The sequence below is a fragment of the Vulpes lagopus genome, chromosome 9 (assembly GCF_018345385.1).
Source record: "Vulpes lagopus strain Blue_001 chromosome 9, ASM1834538v1, whole genome shotgun sequence".
Taxonomy (NCBI): Eukaryota; Metazoa; Chordata; class Mammalia; order Carnivora; family Canidae; genus Vulpes; species Vulpes lagopus.
Window position 1 is genome coordinate 29530136 of NC_054832.1, and position 15066 is coordinate 29545201.

The 15066-nt window shown below is 39.6% G+C and overlaps 1 long non-coding RNA gene across 1 annotated transcript; it reads left to right on the top strand.

The window, feature by feature from the left end:
* Positions 1–7101: 7101 nt before the first annotated feature.
* Positions 7102–10868, top strand: LOC121499033. Its single transcript, XR_005989983.1, has 2 exons — positions 7102–7161; positions 10299–10868. It is a non-coding gene; the product is annotated as an uncharacterized LOC121499033 (long non-coding RNA).
* Positions 10869–15066: the final 4198 nt, after the last annotated feature.

Genomic DNA, 15066 nt, shown 5'->3' on the forward strand with positions numbered 1-15066 from the left:
TGATTTGTAAGCCTGCCTGTTGGTATAATCTGCCAAATGGGCATATGTCTTGGGGTGATGGCGTCTGGATGCACCAAGAGAGTATCATCCATATACTGCTATATTAGAACTTCAGGGGATGTAGTATGGGTAGGCTGTAGAGCATGGTCCACAAAGTCCTGACAAATGCTGGGGCTGTTGACCATTCCTTGGGGAAGGACCTTCCATTGGTATCTTTTTAGTGGGACTCTTGAATTAATACAAGGCAAAGAGAAAGCAAATTTTTTTCTACCATCCTGGTGTAGAGGAATAGTGAAGAAGCAGTCCTTTAAATCAATTTTGAGGAGGTGACAACCTTTGGGAGTTAATGCTAGGTTTGGAAGACCTGGTTGTAGTGCTCCCATAGACACTATGCGTCAGGCATTTATTTGGCGGAGATTGTGAAGGAGCCTCCATTTTCCTGATTTTTTTAGGGACATAGAAAATGGGCATGTTCATGTTCCGGGGACTATATGGGGACTCTATGTAGCCTGCTTTTAATTAGTCTTGAACTAAGAGAGTTGCTTGTCGCAATTCTTTTTCTTTTAAAGGCCACTTAATAAGCCAAGTGCAGTACCAGAACCTTAGCTGCTTGGGGGTGATCAGCTGGTTTTATAACAGCATTTTGCAGCCTATTAATAAAGTCAACAAAACGTTTTGTGAGGTTTTGCCTAATTGTGGTGAAGGACCTGGTGGGTACATTGACTTTAGGGATCTTATTCCATGTTCTCATGGCCACTTGAGATGTCTGACTAAAAACTTGCCTCTGTAACTAGGCTTGGGCCTACGGGTCAGCCTAGGGCGGGACCCAGTGATCCTATCAAACCCGATAAGAGTTGTATTTCCCAAATTTCCCAAAGAGATAGTGGTAGCTGCATTATTAAATTTTTGTAACCAAACACTATATTGGGCTGTGGTTAAGACTATCTTAACTAAAGTCTTCCAATCCTAGGCAGTCATTTCATAACCATGCCCAATGGCTTCTATCATCCTCTTGGTAAACGAGCTCTGAATCCCATTATCAGCGAGGCTCTTCCTAAATTCCTTACCATTGCCAAGGGTGGACTCTCATGTCTGGGATTTTGATTTCCTCCCCTTATTAAGGGGAAGGCTTGCAATAATTTACCTTGGGTTTGCCATCCCTCCAGAAAGTACCATTTCTTGACGGGTTCATAGACGGAGGGCTCCCCATCCCCCCACCCCTCCGCTGGGGTGGGGGAGGAGCCGGAAAGGGGTGGTGGTGAGACTCAGCACAAGGCATTGTGTTTGGAGGATGATGACTCAGGAGAGAGAGAGGGAGGTGGGGGGGAGGTGGGGGAAAGGTGGGGGGTGGGGGGTGGGGGTGTCACTGGAGGGGTTGGCTGAGGAGGAAGAGGCAGCGGCGGTGGAAACAAAGCCGGAGTCTGGGACTCAGCAGAGTTCTTATCTGGCCCTTGGATGGGCCTCAAGGCTATTCTACACAGATTCCAAAGGGCCGGACGTGAAACCTTCCAGGGCCCCACGGCTTGCTGTGGCCAACTGCCCATCCTCTCCCAGGCCTGAATTGAAGCTCCCCTCTGCGGGGCACCAGGGGCACTGCTGCCCGATAACCATCAGTACGTCACTTACCGTTGATCTGAGGAGACTCGGCCATTTGTGTTGTTTCCCCTCACAGGGAAGAGAACGGCCCAGGCCGGCGGAGGACAGACAGGGAGCTGCCAAGGAAAGGAAGCCAAGAGAAAGTAAGGAAGAACCTTCTGGTGCGCAGCTTAAGGTGACCGGGCGACAGGCGTGCCGGGCCATTCCGAAGCCGCCCGTGTTCCTTACCGGAAGGAAATCTGGGGTGTCCTCTGCCTTTAGCGGGCGTGGGAGGTCGGTCTCCGCTCCTGTCACATGGGAGTCACATGCGGGTTCCTCGCAGGCCTTCCAGTGGGAGACGGAATGACTCCTCAGGGCCCGGTACCTTGGGACAAAGAGGCCCCCGAGGGGCTACGCCGGCGGGCGCCGCGGGAAGCAGAGGCTCGGCTCTGGGGCGAAGCCGTGAGTTCGGGTTGGCTCGTGTGGTTTTATCTTACGACCTGAAGTATGTGGAAAAGAGGAAGGCAAAACAACCCAGAAACCGAGGGCCCGCGCGTCAGCAGGTGCTGCTACGTGACTGACTGCATGGGCCTCGGCGCTGTAAGCGCCGGGCCGCGGGGCCGCGGGGCCGCGGGGCCGCGGGGCTGCCCCCAACCCCAGCGGGCCTGGCCGCCCGCCCGCATCGCTGCTTCGCTAGGACCCGCGGCGGGGGTGGGGGGGGTACTTGGCAGCTGCCGCCTGGCCTGCGTAGAGCTGCGCCGCGTATGCGTGTCCCTCCTGCCGCTTCACTGCCCGCCGAGGGCCTGCTCTCCCACACTTACACGCCCCAAAGTATCCCCCCCGTGAAGCGAGCATTGTGCACAGATCATTGTTTATGTGACATGTGGCAAGCACTGAAACTCCTCTTTATGAATTGCCTTATTAAAGCCTAAAGCATAACTTTTTAGTGGTTTTCATGTGGTAATCCTAACTTTTGAGAACAGATTTGAATTTTAGAACTAGGGTCTTTCAAACTCATGTCTTCAGACTTAGAAAAATAAACTGGCTAATGCTTTTGCTTTTTCTTTTCTTTTTCTTTTTTTTCTTTTTTAAAAATTTTGCTTACTTGAGAGAGGGCAAGAGAGTACAGAGGGAAAGAGAAGCAGGCTCCGCACTCTGAGCAGGGAGCCCGATGAGGGGCTGGATCCCAGGACCCTGACATCGTGACCTCAGTGGATGGCAGACGCTTAACTGACTGAGCCACCCAGGTGCCCCTGCATAATAGTGTCTTTATTATTTTTTTTTTTTATTTTTTAAAGATTTTATTTATTTATTCATGAGACACATGGAAAGAGAGAGAGAGAGAGAGTCAGGTCTCCAGGATCAGGCCCTGGGCCAAAGGCGGTGCTAAACGCTGAGCCACCCAGGCTGCCTATATATATATATATATATATATTATATATATATATATATATATATTAATGATTTATTAATGAGAGACACACAGAAACAGGCAGAGACTTAGGCAGAGGGAGAGCTGTGGGGAGCCGGAGGCAGGACTTGATCCCAGGCCCCGGGAATCATGACCTCAGATACCCACTCAACCACTGAGTCACCCATGTGTCCAAAAAATACTATCTTTAATAAAAGTTTTAGTATATATAGGATTTCAACTTATTTCTGCCTGACCTCTAAAACCATGTACTTAATCACTAAACTTACAGTCAGTAGACAAAAGTTATTCTGGGGATCCTTGGGTCGCGCAGCGGTTTAGCGCCTGCCTTTGGCCCAGGGCGCGATCCTGGAGACCCGGGATGGAGTCCCACATCAGGCTCCCGGTGCATGAAGCCTGCTCCTCCCTCTGCCTGTGTCTCTGCCTCTCTCTCTCTCTGTGACTGTCATAAAAAAAAAAAAGAAAAAAAAAGTTATTCTGGGTGCTATGCTAGGTGCCAAGAATAGAATAGGGACCAAAGCAGACATGCTCATGCTTCTTATGGGGCTGAGTCTAGCTTATGCTCAACTTTCTTCTTTCAGTTATATTCTTTTAAACATATTAGTAATAGTGCTTTAGAAAACTCCATCTTGTTATTTGATAGTGCTTGTATACACCAACTTACAATGTGTCATTTCATTAAAAGCAGAAGGCAATAATTCTTTTTATCTTTAAATTGCTATGCATTTCGCGTTGGTCACTTGGTACTTGCTCTAATGAATATTTAATTTTATAGTAATAGCTTTGACTCAAAACTCATTTTAGATAGGGTGACATGATAATTTATTACCTGAGCTGGAACTTCTGATTGCCCTAACTTTTATATCGTGTATTGGAGAAGCGGTTTTGCAGGGCAGCATGTAGCTGCTTTGAGAATATTTGAAACGGGATATGGAGATAGAAAAATTAATCTGATTTTTAGGGGCGCCTGGGTGGCTCAGTTGGTTAAGCAGCTGCCTTCGGCTTATGATCCTGGAGTCCTGGGATCAGGGAGCCTGGGATCAAGCCTGGCATTGGGCTTCCTGCTCCGCCTGGAGACTCCTTCTCTCTCTCTCCCTCTGCTCCCCCACCCTATCCTGCTTGTGCTGTCTCTCACTCTTTCAAATAAATAAATAAATAAAATCTTAAATAAAAGGTATTCTGATTTTAGAGGACTTCAAGGTAAATTTCTATTTATGAAAAATATTTTTATTAAAGCAAAAAGTGGAAAATTAATAAATATTTCTTAGAAGTTCTTTTATTCCACTCACTACCTTTATTAAGACAGATTTTTGAGAATTACAGCCATATCTTAAAATACAGATTAATCCATTTGAATCCAGTACAGTGGCAGGATTGCTTTAAACATTATGGAAACAGCAGTAATTGGTCCTAGACTTATAGAAATAACTTAGTCATAAATTTTGGAGCCTCCAGAAACAAGATGAGCATTGCACATTTTCAACTCATTTATCTTGGCATCTGAATTTTAATAGCTTAGATGTTTGAATTATTTCCTAATCCCTGTTTTGTTTTTCTTAAGTCAACATGAGTATATAAATCAATCATAAATTTTAAAGGACATCTGGAAAACATTTATCTCTGAAATAATTTTATTTTAAATTCAGGACCACATGAAACTTGGTAATTTCTTTTGAATAAGAAAAATTAATAACTTTTAAAAGTAAGTGATCAAGGTAGTATGATATTCCTGAAAGTAACAGGTACATAGATTAATGGAACAAAATAGAGAGTCTAGAAATAGACCTCTACATATATGGCAGAGTGATTTTTGACAAAGGTGTGAAGACAACTCAGTGGAGAAAGAATAGTGTTTTCAAAAAATCATGCTGTAACAAACATCAATATGCAAAAATAATGCACCTTGACCTATACTCTACACCTTATACCAATTTTACCTTAAAATGTATCATAGGCGTAAATGTAAATGGGAACACTATAAAACTTTTGGAAGTAAATGTAGGAGAAAATCTTTGTGGCCTTGAGTTAGGGCAAGAATGCTTAGATACAACATCAAAATCACAGTCCGTAAAAGAAAAATATTGACAAACTAAAACATTTTTACTCTGCAAATAACACTGCTAAGAAAATGAAAACAGAAGCCATACAGTTGGAGAAAATCTTGTATCTGAAAAAGACCTTAGATCCAAATTATATAATGAAAACTCAAAAATTAGAAAACAAACAATCCAATTAAAAAATAGAGCAAAGATTTGAACTGACAATTTGTTAGGAAGCTATACGGATGTTGTAAATATGCATGAAAATATGTTCAATACTATTGATCACTAGGGATATACAAATTAAAACTACAGCACGATACCATTATTCATTGATTAGGGTGGCTAAAATCAAAGCCTGATCATTCCATGTATACAGGACTGTGTGGAACAACTGGAACTCTTATAGTGTGCTGCTGAGAAGGCAAACTGGTACTTTGGAAAACAGTTCAGCAGTTATTACAAGGTTTAACACACACATTACAACCCTGCAGCCCCACTCACAGGCATTTAATTAAGTGAAATTTAGAAAAAAACTTATTTTCCATAAAAGCCTGTATATGAAAATTATAGCAGCTTTATTCCCAATACTAAATCCTACAAATAATACAAATGTCCTTCAGATGGGGAATAGATAAACTGTAGTACATCCATACAATAAAATGGTACTCATCCATACAAAAGAATGTATTGGTACATGCAACAACATGGATTAATCTCAAATGCAATATACTAAGTGGAAGAAGCCAGATATACCATGTGATTCCATTTATATGATATTCTGAAAAAGTAAAACTATAGGGAAAACTATGAATGGTAGCCAGGCTCTAAAGGTCAGAGGAAAGCTTGACTCCAGAGGTACCACAAAAAGGACTTGTTGGGGGTAGGGGATTGTGGTTGATGGAACTCTTTGTACCTCATTTATGGTGATGATTACCTAACTCTGTGCATGTGTCAAAACTCATAGAACTGTGCACTTAAAGGAGTGAATTCTACTGCTTGTAAATTAAAGTGAAAAGGAAAAAAAATGCATTTACATCTTGATTTTTTAATTTGTATCATCCCCTGATCATTTCTGTGTGTACTAATGTTTTTAACTTCTCTGTGGTTGCCTCAGAAAGGGAATTTCTGATCATTCCATGTGTCCAAAGGCACATCTACATTTCCAGTTTACTAATTGTTTTGTAGTTAAATAAATAACCAAAAAGATAGCTAAATGCCACTTCGGGGGCCAAGATTTAGCTGCGTAGGTTATTTAAACTATGTTACACACTATAAAAACAATTAGACTTACTATTATAATTGTATTTTCTGTACAATGGTTTTAAAAGCATTGTGTGATGTATAGCTTTCACTAATCAGAGCAACAAAGAACAGAGAAGGATCCAACTGGTAACTTCCATTCTTAGGAAACAAGCAAGAAGTGAGTCATTTAAGGGAAGGGCTAATGGGACAAGAGAATGTCTTGATATTCTTCGGAGTCTTACTGAGCAGGACAATGGTCACACTCACTTTTTCTTTCTAGGCTACATCCAAACACTTATGGTGACATAGCAGAATAGAATGGATAAAAAATTTCCATGGAGTACTTAATACTGTGACTCCAACCAGTGATGACCTCTTTTCCCTAGACATCATTGCAAGTTGAATGTTGAATTTTATAGATTTTATTTCCACCACATCCTATGGTGAGAGAAAGAAAGAAAGAAAGAAAGAAAGAAAGAAAGAAAGAAAGAAAGAAAGAGAAAGAGAGAAAGAAGGAATTGGGATTTAAGAAGGAAATGAATCAATGTCAAAAGCTGGGTAAAATCTATAGAGGGACAGCAGAGTGTTAGGATAGATTATAAATGTTGAAGTAAGACATATTTAGGTTCAAGCCCTAGTGTGCCACTTGTTAGATATTTAGGCAAGTTACCTAACATTTTTAAGCCTAACTTTCCTTTTTTTTAAAATTTTATTTATTTATGATAGTCATACAGAGAGAGAGGGAGGCAGAGACATAGACAGAGGCAGAAGCAGGCTCCATGCACCGGGAGCCCGACGTGGGATTCAATTCCGGGTCTCCAGGATCGCGCCCTGGGCCAAAGGCAGGCGCCAAACCGCCGCGCCACACAGGTATCCCGCTAACTTTCCTTTTAAATTGGAAATACAATACTCATCACAATGAATTATTATGAGAATTAATGAGATCATGTAGGGGGCTCAATTTAGTATTTTGCACAGTAAAGATAGTAAATAATAGTTGTTACTATTTGTTGTTATTATTATGCCTATGTAAATAGCATAACTAAACTATCTTTTAAGTTTCTATTACTCCCTCTACTTTAATACTCATTAGTGTATGACTTTGGGTATATCACATAATTTTGCTGGTCTTAGTTTTCTCATTTATAGAATGAGGATTAACATAGTAGTACTTATAGTATTGCTGTGAGGATGAAATAATTTAATACTTTTAAAACTCAGAACAGTGCCTTACACATAGTAAGTACACAATAAATGTTAGCTTCTACTATTGTTATTGCAATTACGCTGTTTTTATTATGTCAATCAAGGATTAACCTATACCAACTGAGCACTTTTATCGATCCAACAGTGCTGGTAAAAGAAAATATTTGTAAGCTCTCCTGAATATTAAATTGCATAGTCTTGAGTCTAAGTTCCTAGCACTGAATACTCAAAATATTTGATTAATTTTTTAAAGAATTTATTTATTCATGAGAGACGGAGACAGAGAGAGGCAGAGACACAGTCAGAGGGAGAAGCAGGCTCCATGAAGGGAGCCCAATGTGGGACTCGATTCCAGGACCCCAGGATTACACCCTGGGCTGAAGGCAGATGCTTAACTGCTGAGCCACCCAGGCATCCCATATTTGATTAATTTGTGAAGGTGCTCATTAGTAATTCAGTAACTAAATAGTCTGACCTCAACATCTATGACCTGTCAGAATGGACAGTGAACTGGTGAGGAAGAATCAGGAACAGAACAATATTCATATTTTGAGAGAATTAAATACATGGGGAGAAAACATGTCTCCTAGGCTGGGACAAAGACGTGGAAGCAGAAGTGGAGCAAGGTACACGTGGCAAATCAAATTTCCACCAGCTGTAGAATAGATACAAGAAACTGCAGTTTAGTAAAGTAATACAATGGATTACTTTAAAAAAAAAAAAGATTTTATTGATTTATTCATGAGAGACACAGAGGGAGAGGCAGAGATAGGCAGAAGGAGAAGCAGGCTCCATACAGGAAACCTGATGAGGGACTCGATTCCAGGTCCCCGGGATCACAACCTGAGCCAAAGGCAGACACTCAACTGCTGAGCCACCCAGGTGTTCCAATACAATGGGCAGAGAAAGTCAATACTATACTATAATACTATACTATAGAGCAGAGAAAATCAACTCATTATACCTCTCTATCAATGTGAATGAGTCTTACAATAGAATATGGTATGAAATAAGCAAGTCACAAAATAAAAGCTACTGTTATTCCATTTTTATAAAATTTGAAGACAGGTGAAGCTAAATTACATTGTTAAGAGATAACATATGTAAATGATGAAACTATTAATAATGATTATCACAAAAGTTATACTAGTATTATACCCGGGGAAGAGATGGGAAGTCCCCTGAGATATTGATGTTCTATCATATTGTAATGAGCGTGTGTGCATGTGTGTGTGTGTGTGTGTGTGTGTGTGTGTGAGAGAGAGAGAGAGAGAGAGAGAGATTGAGAGAGACAGAGTGAGGAGGGAGCTTGGTATGTGCTTCACAATAGTTTTTTTTTAAAAGTATATGTATGCTTTACACATCCTTTTTTTATGGATGACATATTTCACAATAAAAAATAAAATCAGTTGAAAGTGAATGGGGTCAGGAAGTCAGCCAGCCCAACCAGAGAATATTGTAAGTTGTGGAGTTCCAGGAATTAAAACAAATTGGCTGATATTCAATCCGTTTCTTTTTGAGGGCTAAATGGCATCCAATTGGTTGCTTTTCTCCCTCTGTAAGCTTAAAAATCTCACCTTCCTCAATATATAGAAACAAATCATGGAAGTCATCAAGCAGAGTCAAGGGGTCACAAGAGAGGGTATTGAAACCTCCAAGAGGAATGTTACCTCTGACACCTAGCTAGCCAGGCTGAAATCAGGCACAAGGCAAAAGTGAGGTGTTGATAGCCAGGAGTTGTCTATCGATATTCAGGGCTTCCTCTGCACAATCGAGGCCCTTATTCCAGTTGACAAATGACACCCCACCGAAAGAGATGATGGAATTCATTCTGCTATCTAGGGTATGACTGGAGTAGGGTCTGGTAAGTCCGCAGTAGGGAAATGGAAGAGATCAGGTGAGGATAAACCAAAGGAATGTACTTCTACTAGGAAGATCAGAAAGAGATATAGGCTGATATGTGTGCAAGTTTAGACACTCGTAGTCTATCTCCTGTGTCCAAAATCTGCCCCAGACATTCCATTACTCATTGCTCTTTTCTTTTAATCTTGCTGTCAAGGAAATAAGATGCAAGTCGAGCAGGTGGGAACTAAAATCAATAAGTTTAACATTGTATTGAGTGCCTCTAGACTTTAGCCAGCAAGGAAAAAGTTCATTCCAGGCCCCTTATTATCTTTTAATGGCAAACCAGCTAAGACCTGGATATTTGGAAGTATTTCTGTGCTATTTGGTTCAGCTGAAATCAATCTCTCTCTCAAATTATTCTAGAACAAGTTATGTGTCCAAGGCCTAAATATGAGGAATAGTAGGATACCATAGCAGATAAATCTTACATTGCTATAATATTTTTTATTGTTGTATATAAAGTGCTAGACACTTCACATAATTCCTCAACAATCTTGAAAGAATATTTTTTCCTGATAAGAAAACCGAGGATCTGTGAGGTTAAATAATTTGACCAAGGATATAGAGTGAAGCTAGGATACCAACTCAGTATTTTATATATATAAAATAGCCTGAGTTTTTTGAAAACTGTGTGAAGATCACAGGACGCCTTCAGTCTAAATCTGTGCTACAGTCTACGGGTTTGCAATCCTGGACTCATTCCAATGCTGGAGATGTGGGCTTGCAAATGGTTTTCCCTTAAGCCTACAGGAGCTGACTAGCTGTGACTTCCTCAGGGAAGCCTTCCCTGGCCCAACTGGCTCTTGCAGTTGTGCTTTTTTAGTCCTCTGGATAGCCCCATTCTTTTCCACACACTATCTCTATAATTACATATTTGATGCTTTCTTTCCTGCTAGTCTGGAAGTTCATGAAAGAAGGAACCATTTCTGCATCGATCATCGGGCTCTCTGAAATCTGACTGGCTGATGGAGAGTTGTCTGAAGAAGGGTGTTCCTGGGAGCACTTTGTGGGCACAGGAATACTGTTTGGCTGGGAGAGAAATAGTAAGCAACTTTTTATAGCCCCATATAGTATATAATAAGTAGTTTATATGTTATTACTTTAATATAAAGATATGAAAATGAGTGTTTACTTGAAATTATATAAAATTCTATATTATTTACTTTTTAAAAATATAAATGTTATGATTTAAACCAAAGCAATAGAACTAACAGTGGCAATTAGTAATTAATGATAGGGACTAACTTAAAAACCATAGGGGTAAAAAAAAAAAACCATAGGGGTGAGGAAAAGTTAACAGTATTTTGATAATATTTCTTTACTCTGATACTATGATTTCATTCTTATTATCTTATTAAATATTAAACTATTTCAGGCTATATTATTTGTAAGATCCATACTAATTACACAGATATTAACTATATCTAATAAAAAATAATAATGAGATATTTCTTTCTGAATCATGATCCAGTAGAGTATTTTCATTCTTTCAATTCCCTTTTCCAATAATACCTCTCAGAACTGCCTGCAAGCTTTTCTTTAGGGCATCCTTTTTTCTTTTCTTTTTTGTAGCTGCAAAAGTAAATATAATCAAATGTAAAATTACTTTGCTGCTCTGCTCTTACTAAACCCACATTACATTGATTCCTGATGTCAATCCAACACGATGATCTAAATATTTTCAACAAAAGAATCTGAGCATTGAATACTCAGGATTTTACTCACTAGTAACACCAGGTTTTTAGACTTGTAAGAATTAGTTTCTAGGTCTCCTGATATGTCCATTCAATTTGAATCCACAGACCTGTTTTGATAGACCGGCTGCTTATTAATCATAAAACCACTTGGAAGTTAATCATTTAGTTGCCCATATCTAAATTGTCTATCATTTCAAAACACAATCATGTCACCATCACTGAAATCTCTATTTCTCAGGGAAAATGATTTTAAAGCATAGACGTAGTTTGAACTTGTGAAATTAAAGTTGGATTCCAAATAAGGTTCAGTTTTAGTGAAGAAATGAGAAAGTCCTGTTGAACTTGTCTGCCATTTTCTGCGTTTGAAAGCAGTCTCATTTCCAAAAAAGAGTAATTTCTTTTTCTGTATATAAGTTTTGTTGCAATGTAACATTGAACAATTCCTGTGCAGCCCCTTCACCTTTCTGTAGGTTCCTTATAGCCCCTTCTAAGACCAGTTTCAAAGGAATGGCATATACATTTCTGTTTAACTGTAGTGTTTTTTCCATTCTCATCCTCAAAGCATTTGCAAATTAGAGGACATTCTTTGTTTTGTTTTGTTTTTTTAAACATTTTTTTTAATCTTTATTTATTTATGATAGTCACAGAGAGAGAGAGAGAGAGAGGCAGAGACACAGGCAGAGGGAGAAGCAGGCTCCATGCACCGGGAGCCCGATGTGGGATTCGATCCCGGGTCTCCAGGATCGCGCCCTGGGCCAAGATTTATTCATTTATTTTTGAGAGAGAGTGTGTATGGGGGTGGGGGCAGAGGGAGAGAGGGAAGAAGCAGATTCCCTGCTGAGCTCTGAATGGAGGATGCTGGGCTCAATCCCAGGACCCTGAGATCATGACCTGAGCCTAAATCAAGGGTCAGATGCTTAACCAACTGAGCCACTTGGGCGCCCCTAAGATACGTTCTCCTTGTGCCACACTTTGAAAATATGATTTTTATGGCAAGCTAATATTTCAACATCTTTTCTATGGCTGAGAACAATGATACCCAACTTATAGGCACATGTCTAAGGAGACAATTTCCACTCCTATAGAGCCAATAATCTCATTAAGAGCTTCCATACAGTTACACATTTTACACATTTTGAAAAGTGACCAATGCTTTCATTATGAAAGCCTCAATGTTACAGGTAAATAAACTTTACTCCTTTTTTTTTTAAAGTAGTGTTGTGTACAAGGTGTGTAGAACATTTAGCAGGTAAGATCTCATGTTCTTTGATAAGAAGTTTATAGACTAAGTAGAATTTTTCAAAATTTACATTTGTGTAGTATATCTGCTGAATATACAGATAGATAAGCAAAATCTAGCTCTATTTGAGCAAGATATGAACAATCTTTTGGTTTTTCCATAGTTTCATTAAAATCTTCATAGAAATCAAGAACATGATTTGAAACTCCATTGTCCAAATCAAAATACCTGAGTCAGAGAGAACACTTTGTTTCTTCCCATGATTCAATTTATCACTTGCACTATAGAAAATATGATCATTGGTAAGTTCTGACAGCATCTGATTGCTGGTTGCCAGAGAGGGGTGGGTGGTGGGTGAAATGGCTGAAGAGTCAAAAGTCACAAACCTCCAGTTATAAATGTCATGGGGCTGTAACGTACAGCATGGTGACTATAATTAATAATACTCTATTGCATATTTGAAAATTGCTGAGAGTAAATCTTAAGAGTCCTCATTACAAGAATAAAATTTTTGTAATTATGTATGGTAACTAGATATATTGTGGTGATCCTTTCTCAGTCAATGATTCAATGGCCACTATTTCCAATTAAGCATTAGTGTCTTTTGGGGAGATGAAAAAACTATTGATTGATTTAGAAGTGCTTGCCTGTTTCATCCCTAGCTTGTGAGAGCTTTCATATGTGCTTTCACCTTCCCTTCTCCACTATGCTCCACCCCAAATTCTTTTTTGCATGTCACCCCAGTATTATACCAACAGTACTCTCTGTTTTGGTTTGGCTGTGTGATCAGTATTTAATAAAGTATTAATTTATTTTTTATTTTTAAGTATTAATTTATTAATAGTATTTAATTAAATAAAATTCCAGCAGTGTGAAAGACCAAACCTTGAGCTGTATCTCATACGGGGCAGCTCTGAATCAACACTTCATCTTCAACTGCTAAATGGGGTTCATTCTCATTTTTAGAAAACTTCAACCTTCCTACATGCTGCATGAATAGGAAGCTATACTGAAAGGGTGGCTGTGACAGGAAATTACAGTGAGTCCTGGATTCACTTAGTACAGCACAATGGAAATAAATAAAAGCCACCTCCCTTCTGTTGGTCCATTTCTCCTTTTGGATGAACAAATGGGAATCATCTTTAGGGCATTATGTATTCACTGAGGGGCTGTGACCTTAATCCATAAAGCCCTATAGAGTTTATGCTTTGATTTTCTTAAAGCCTGCCTCCTCCTATACAGTGTCCCAGACAATCAAAATTGCCCTGCAGTTTGCTTGCTAACAGTTTACAATTTCAGTGGACCTAAGACTGGGCCATCTGGTAAATAGGGCTTGGCACGGAGATTCCCCTTAAGGTGATCTGACTACACCACACAGTTTGCCTGGAAATCTCCCATCTTGCCATAAAGCGGAGCCAGTTTTTAGAATTCTCCTTGGATTACTGGAGAATAGAGTAAGTAACAAAAATATAATTGTTGATCCACTGTAATAAAGTTTCCATGAAGAAGTTACACATGTTTCTAAATAATGGTATTTAGACGGTCTTGCTATTAGCAGGAGATGAGTAAAGTTTAAATTCAGTTGGAGGTATAAGGGAATGAACAAATATTTTTGGAGAATCTACCATGTGTAAGGAAATAGATATTTTCTCATTTGACCTTCACAACTCTATGATGCAGATATTGTTGTTCCTATTCTACAGATGAAGAAACTGGCTTAGTTGTGGTAAGGAACCTTTCCAGAGGCCCATGGAGAGTAAAGGGTAGACCTGGGATTCAAATTCAAGAGCATGAGCTCCAGATTCCAGGTCTTTATACTCTATTATCCAGATAATAATCTCTCTCTGAGCTTCCTACTTCTCATCCAGCTTTAATTCATTTCTTCTGTATCCTCTTTATTTTTCATATATTGTCCATCAGCTTGCCATATTTTTCATCATTTCTCCTTTAATAATCTCTTTAAATTCTTCTTTTAATTATTGTGTTTTTAGCTCCCTTTCTCATCTCCCACAGCTTACATCACTGTCCTCTTCTCTAGAGCCATGTGCTGATGTCCTAACTGGTCTCATATTTATCCTCTTTACCTCATAAATCTGTTCTCCACACATGATCATGTGAAAGAAATCATTTCACTCCTATGTGAAGGAAGTCATTAAATTATACCATTCAATTGCTCAAAATCCTGCAATGGGCTCACATCAGAGCTTAGAGTCAAATCCCCTCTTTTGACGGCTGAGAGGGTATGGTGTGATTTGGCCTCCACTTTCCTCTCTCACCATGTCTCCTGTCACTGCTCCCCAGGCTCATCTCATTCCAGCTACATTGGTCTTCCGCAGGATCTTGTGCACCAAGTTCATTCCTGCTTTTGCACTTGCTGCTCCTTTGTCCTCCCTCTGGTCTTTTCTTGCTTCACTTTCTGACCTCATTTGGGTCTCTCATTAAATATTCCCTGAAGAGAGAGGTCTTCCTTAACTCTATTTCTAAAATACCTGCCAGCTAGTCCTACTGTGATGCCTTACCCTAGAATTTGTCATTCACTATCTAGATTTATGTTCGTTTTGAACATTAATTTGTTCTCTTTTTTTTGTCTTTTCCCTACCATTAAAATATAGGATCCATGGTGCCAGGATCCTTCTGTCTTGTTTATCACTGCTTTCCAGAGCCTATAATGCATGGTATAGTAGACATTCAGGAAATATTTGTTAAGTGGATAAAGATATACTTTCA